The sequence below is a fragment of the Cyclopterus lumpus genome, chromosome 4, assembly GCF_009769545.1.
Source record: "Cyclopterus lumpus isolate fCycLum1 chromosome 4, fCycLum1.pri, whole genome shotgun sequence".
NCBI lineage: Eukaryota > Metazoa > Chordata > Actinopteri > Perciformes > Cyclopteridae > Cyclopterus > Cyclopterus lumpus.
The window spans coordinates 7,295,616-7,302,003 of NC_046969.1; positions in this window are offsets into that span (position 1 = coordinate 7,295,616).

Sequence of the window (6,388 nt, forward strand, 5' to 3'; positions counted from 1 at the left end):
TGTCAGTGTAAAATGTAAAATATTTAACTAGGAAGTAGAAATGCGTGTTTGATACTTTTTTTAGCATCGAATCATACTGGGATGTTTGCTGAAATTGATTGGATGGCTCTACCCAAAAAAAATTCCACCACCCACCACTCCATGCAGGTCTTTATTATGTCAGTTCTTTAATGTGGCAAAGTCTATCATTACTTTTAAATTGTTAAACGGATAAATTCGTTTCGAATTTGGACTTTCCCAATGAGATCCCTTCCTTACTCCACCGTTAACGGTTGGAAAAACCATGTACACCAACAATAAAAAAAGACATGCTTACCGAATTCAAGAGTGGCCCTGAAAGATTGACATAATGATCATTGCACCTGCTAATAAGCACACTGCGTTTGCTAACGCTAGCTTTAGAAATTGAAGACGTAAAGTTAATAATTAACAGATGAAAAATAAAGAGACAACGAAGTTTGCCAAATAGATGAACGGTAACATTTTATTATGAAACTGGAACTTAACATTCGCCATTCCGCCTCACGCAAAGGACGTCTTCAGTGGGCAACTGCGCATGCGTATTCAAGTGGAGCGCTGCCGAGTTTCTGCGAGCTTTGCGCATGGTTCCTCCTCACTCATTCTTTTAAAGGTTACTTGAGATGATAAGTTTAATAACTTTACTCACCAGAAAGTGTTCTTTTCCAAGTTTTTTTTAAGTATGGACAATAAAGTAAGCAGAAATGTGTTAAGCTCACTATTTTTAAGTATTTTAAGTAAGGTCATCAATTACATTTTATAATGTAGCTTTCTTTGTACTTTATACAATTTTGATCATTTAAACAATTGGAAAGGTTATACAGGGGCTATCTCACTATTGCCTCTAATTGCCATTGCTAGAGGTTCAATGGCCAGAACAAAAAGAAGAGGAGACAAGGGACATCCTTGTATTGTGCCTCTACAAAGAGAAAGCTGTTTTGATACCATATGGTTGGTCTTTACTGAAGCACTTGATTCATGATATATGAGTTTGATCTAATTAAGAAAGTAGTTGCCTACTCCAAAACAGTTAAGCACTCAAATAGGTATTTCCGCATCAAGTCTTATCAAAGCCACATTTCTTTCTTGGCATATATAATGTCTACAGATATTGTAAGAGCCCTGTCTTCCTTCAATAAATTCATTTTGATCTAAGGCTTGATCTAGTATATAGATGGCAAATGTTTCTCCAACCTTCTGGCAAGCACTTTTGCTATTATTTTCACATCGTTATTGATTAAGGAGATGGGGTGGTAGGATTCACACTTTGTGGAGGGCTTACCTGGCTTTAATATTAAGGTTAGAAGTGTGATCCGCAGAGATGGGGGCAGCTCATCATTTTCAAGTGATTCTTCCAACATATTCAGTAAAGGAACCATTAGCATGTCCTTGAATTGTTTTGTAAATTTCTATAGGAACACCGTCGGGTCCTGGAGCTTTCCCTTATTTCATCCTGTCTATGGCCTCTGACAACTCAGATATTACAATTGGCGAGTTGAGTTCCTGTTTTGCGCTCTCACCAAGGAGCGACATTTCTATCTGACCTAGGAAGCTATGGTCAGATAGCACACGTAGATGTCCAGCCACATCTACGTGTGTTAGATGTGGCTGGACTTTCTGACCTGTACAATTTAGAATAAAATGTCTGGAAAGTGCTATTTATTTCTTGGCAATTTATAATATTGATCTTTCGTTTTGCATTGATTTTAAACGCCAGGCCAACAGTTTCCCTGCCCTTTCTCCTTGATCGTAGTATGTCTGTTTCAGTTTCATTACGCTATATAATGCTTTATTTGTCGATAATTTATTATACTGTGCTCTAAGAATGGCCAGTCTCTGTCTAGTCTCATTTGTATCATAAAGGTTAATTTCTGTCTCAAGTTCTTTGATATCTTTTTCCAGCTCAATCAATTTTTGGTGTTGTTTATTATAGATATGCTGCTTTCATAGCTAATTTGGCCTCATGTGAATGCCTCCCATCTTGTAGACGCTGATGTTTGAGTAGTATTGACTTTGAAATAGACATCAATATTGGTTCCAATAAATTTCAAAAACTCGTTATCATGTAACCATTGTGGGCTCAATCGCCATATAGTGGGACCCTTGTTGGCTGCTTTGACAGTGTAATTGACTAGTAGTAATGCAGGATCTGAAATGACGATACTTTTATACAGTGAGACATTCACATTAGGTATCATAGACTTAGAAATGAGGAAATAGTCTATGTAGGAGTAAGAATCATGTGTAACAAAATGACATGAGTATTCCCATCTGGAAGGGTTATTATGTCTCTAGATATCACAAAGATTTAACTTGCACATCATATGGTGTATTACCTTCCTGCTTTGCGTATGTGAGGTGTCCACACCTGATAATTTACCCAGTGTTGGATTAAGAGTACAGTTAAAGTCTCCTGCCATACAAATGTGACCATGCAATGTTGATAAAGTTAGGAACAGGTTATTATAAAACTGTGTATCATTGTTGTTAGGACCATATAGACAAACTAAATTAAAATCTTGGTTTAGTAAAGAGCCCTGGACATGACAAATCTGACTGCTGTGTCTTGTATAGTATTGTAATCTCGTAAGTATTGCTACCCCTCTTGATTGGGAGGAGAATGAGGCAGATATGACCTGACCTGGCCACCTCCTTTTCAAGGGGATGTATTCACTGGAAAGTAAATGGGTTTCTTGAATAAATCTGTGGTTTTAGCTCCTTCAGTCTCGACATTACTTGTTTTAATTTCACTATCTTCCCCCTAACATTCCATGAAATAATATTTATTGTAGTGTCACCACTCATGATGAAGTCAGCAAACTAAGTTTACCTGCAACCAACTTTTTAACCATGCCATGTGATAAGGTGAATAGTGTGCCTTCAAAATAAACAAACAAACAAACGGAACAAATATTATATAACTATCTAGTATTAGTTACTGGTTTTAGGAGACAATAGGAGGATGTCATTGTCTTCGGATGGTGTGCTGCCTGTCAGCCACAAGGGGGCGTCAAACAACCACAATACCCGCCCTCACATCAGTTAGTCTCAATTGATCAGACTATCAGCATCATAACAAGACAGAGAATGGGTTACACTGCTCAAGATGCAATGAAGCAAGAAAGTGAGATTCAAATGTCTCCAAACGGATATAAATGGTTGCCAGTTCATCTCAGGGCACACATAGAGACAGACAACCATTCACATTCACACCTACGGGCAATTTAGAGTCTCCAGTTAACCTGAGCTGCATGTCTTTGGACTGTGGGAGGAAGCCGGAGAACCCACGCTGCCACGAGGAGAATGTACAAACTCCACAAAGAAGGACCCGGGCCCCTCTTGCTGTGAGGTGGCAGTGCTAGCCACTACACTACTGTGCAGCCCCTGTAGAACTTAATATCCCTGTTTGTTTTAGTGCTGGATTTATTAACAATTTGAGATATTTCCCAGAGCCGGTCAAACAAGACCTTCAAAATATCAGACAACTTTTAGAAAGCATGTTAAAGTGTGCAATTATTGTTACATTTTGGACTGTGTAATATTGATCCAAAGTATGCACACAACTCCAAGGCTTGACTAAGTACAGTTACTCAAGTTCATATTGAACTGCTTAGTACACTCCACTGCAACAGCTTGCCTCAGTTTCACCCCCTTTTTTCACATTAAAGCTCATTTTGACATTAAAGGGGATGTATGATTGTGGACTTGATCCTGAAATTAATATCCCTGTTTGTTCAATGTTAGTGCTGGATTTGAAACAATTTGAGTGTCATGGTCCCCTATTTATCTGTGTGTCTGCCTGGGCATGGCCTCTTTCCCCCCCTCCTGCTGCCAATCAACCCACACACATGAAACCCATTCTCTCATCAAGCTCCCCACTATATCTGCCTCGGTTCTCCCTCAACTCCTCGCCAGATCGTCCGTTCACTTTCCCGGAACGACTGCCCCGGCCTCTCTGATTACCTATAAATTCTAGTTGCTGACTTGTGCTTTTCCAGCTACAGCTCCTCTGCTTCCCCGGAATCCACCTGAAGAACAGCCTAGCCACCCAACCAGCCACCAGCCTGCAGCGGACGCCAGCGCGAGTTCCACACCTCTCTCTCGCCTTCGAAATAAATATTATTTGTTTGTTTTGTCCAGCTCTGTGTTCTTGCTTTTGGGTCTAACCCTGAACAATCATGACATTGTTAAGGTCCATGCATCATAATATTTCCCTTAGCTGGTGTGACGGTTAAAATATGTGTTATTTTGTGGACTGGTTCAAGGGCAGAGCATACACATGACACATGACACATGACCAAATACCTGACCTACTTTGTTTTATGTCTTGTTGAAACCAAAACACTCTCCTCTTTGTCCTTCTCAATTCCTTATCTAGGACCTGTACATATTTCCCCCCTGTCATCATTTGGGGGCCATGGAGGAGGGGGCATATGCTTGTATAAATCCCAGTGTAACACAATGTATTGACGAAGAGATTTCGGCAGCTCACTGAGATACGTGGCTGTTGAACCCTTTTCCCAGCTTGCAAGCTTGAATAAACGGAAAGACAACTTTGATTCCTTCGAAGACTCTGTTTGTTGCAATTGAATATTTGAACCACAACTCTCCACCTGATCAAACATAGAAATCTTCCACCACAACTACATAGAAATCTTCCAGCACACTGGTCAAACGAGACCTCCAAAATATCAGACAACTTTTAGAAAACCTGTGTAAGACTAGAAAAGTGCTCTTCAATTAAAAGTCCATTAATCAACAATCTCTTTCCTCTGTCTTAATTTAATTTGTGCCTTGAGTTAACCAACTAAAACATGCACATGCAAGGTCATAATTAAAAGTTCCAAACTATCATTTTAAATGAAAGCAAAACATTCAGAGCGGCAGAGAACAAAGTGTAGCTTTAGAAAATAAGGAAGACCATCGCTGGAGTGTTGTTTTGGCAAAATGTGTGTATCCGTGTGAGTTCATACGAACTAAGGTGTGTTCTTAAATGTCATTCAGGATTGCTGTTGAACCCTTTTCCCAGCTTGCAAGCTTGAATAAACGGAAAGACAACTTTGATTCCTTCGAAGACTCTGTTTGTTGCAATTGAATATTTGAACCACAACTCTCCACCTGATCAAACATAGAAATCTTCCACCACAACTTGGTGTCAGAAGTGGGATCGTTTGACTCCGAGGTCGTCCGGGTTGGGACCCCTTCAGGATACACCGAAAACTGATTCTGCCCCATACCTCATTAGACAAAAGAGAGAGGGGACGGGCTTCCAGAGAGACCTGATTGACTTCACAACGATCCCAAACAAAGAGTAATTTCTTCAAACCGGGTAAGAAGTTGATATTCTAAATTTCAAATTGATTTTATTGCAAACAGAAGAAATACAAATTATGTTTAGTAATTAGGTCTCTAATGATGATAATTTGTCTTATCCGGATACTTAAATTGTGTATTGATCAATAAAATAAGTGTAACATGTTTCTGGTCCATCATCGTGCACATTTTTTTTTTACTTGGAAGATAGGAATGATTGATACGTTACTTGGATGAATATTCATTTGTCTAAAACTGAATTTAATCACGACCTTGACCAAAAAAGGAAGATAGGAATGATTGATACGTTAACGATTGCACTTGGATGAATATCATATTTGTCTAAGATCGTATTTAATCACGACCTTGACCATAGAGGAAGATAGGCGGAGCCTTGACTAGCCGAGGAAGACAGGTAGAGCCTTGACCAAGAGAGGAAGATAGGAACAATTTATGAACTAACGATTGCATTCAGACAAAACTCTGAAATCGTATAATTGCGACCTTGACCTGCATAGAGAATATACTCCTACCAATCCTGAAAGATGGGTGGTACACAGGGAAAAAGTAAAAAGGAAATGAATCCTCCGGAGGGTTCTATTGTGGGTGTGATGAAACAGAAATATGGGGATGAATGACTGTTTGCCTAAGTGGACACAGGTTTTTGGGTGTCCAAAAGATGGTTTCTTTTAATAGAACAAAACTGGGGATGTTACGAAAAGACGGGAAAAAAAAGAAAGAAAAAGGGGAAAAAGTCAGAAAAATATCAAAATCAAGGTATTGGTTGAAATGGATGAACAAAGAAAGTGTTGGGAAACTTGGATGAGCGAAAGCGAATATAACGAGAAAAGACAAAGTACAAAGGTTTTAACGATGGCTCAGGTGCCACGTAAAAATGATAAAAATAAACCGCAGAATCTATTCAGCCCATATAACCCGTTTGTTTCTGTTCCCATGTATCCGAATCTTACAGGAGCGGGAGGGCCTCTCCTTGACATGTGCACTCCTCAGCCCCCACCCTACCAACTCCCACAGCAGCCCATCATGAACGCGCACG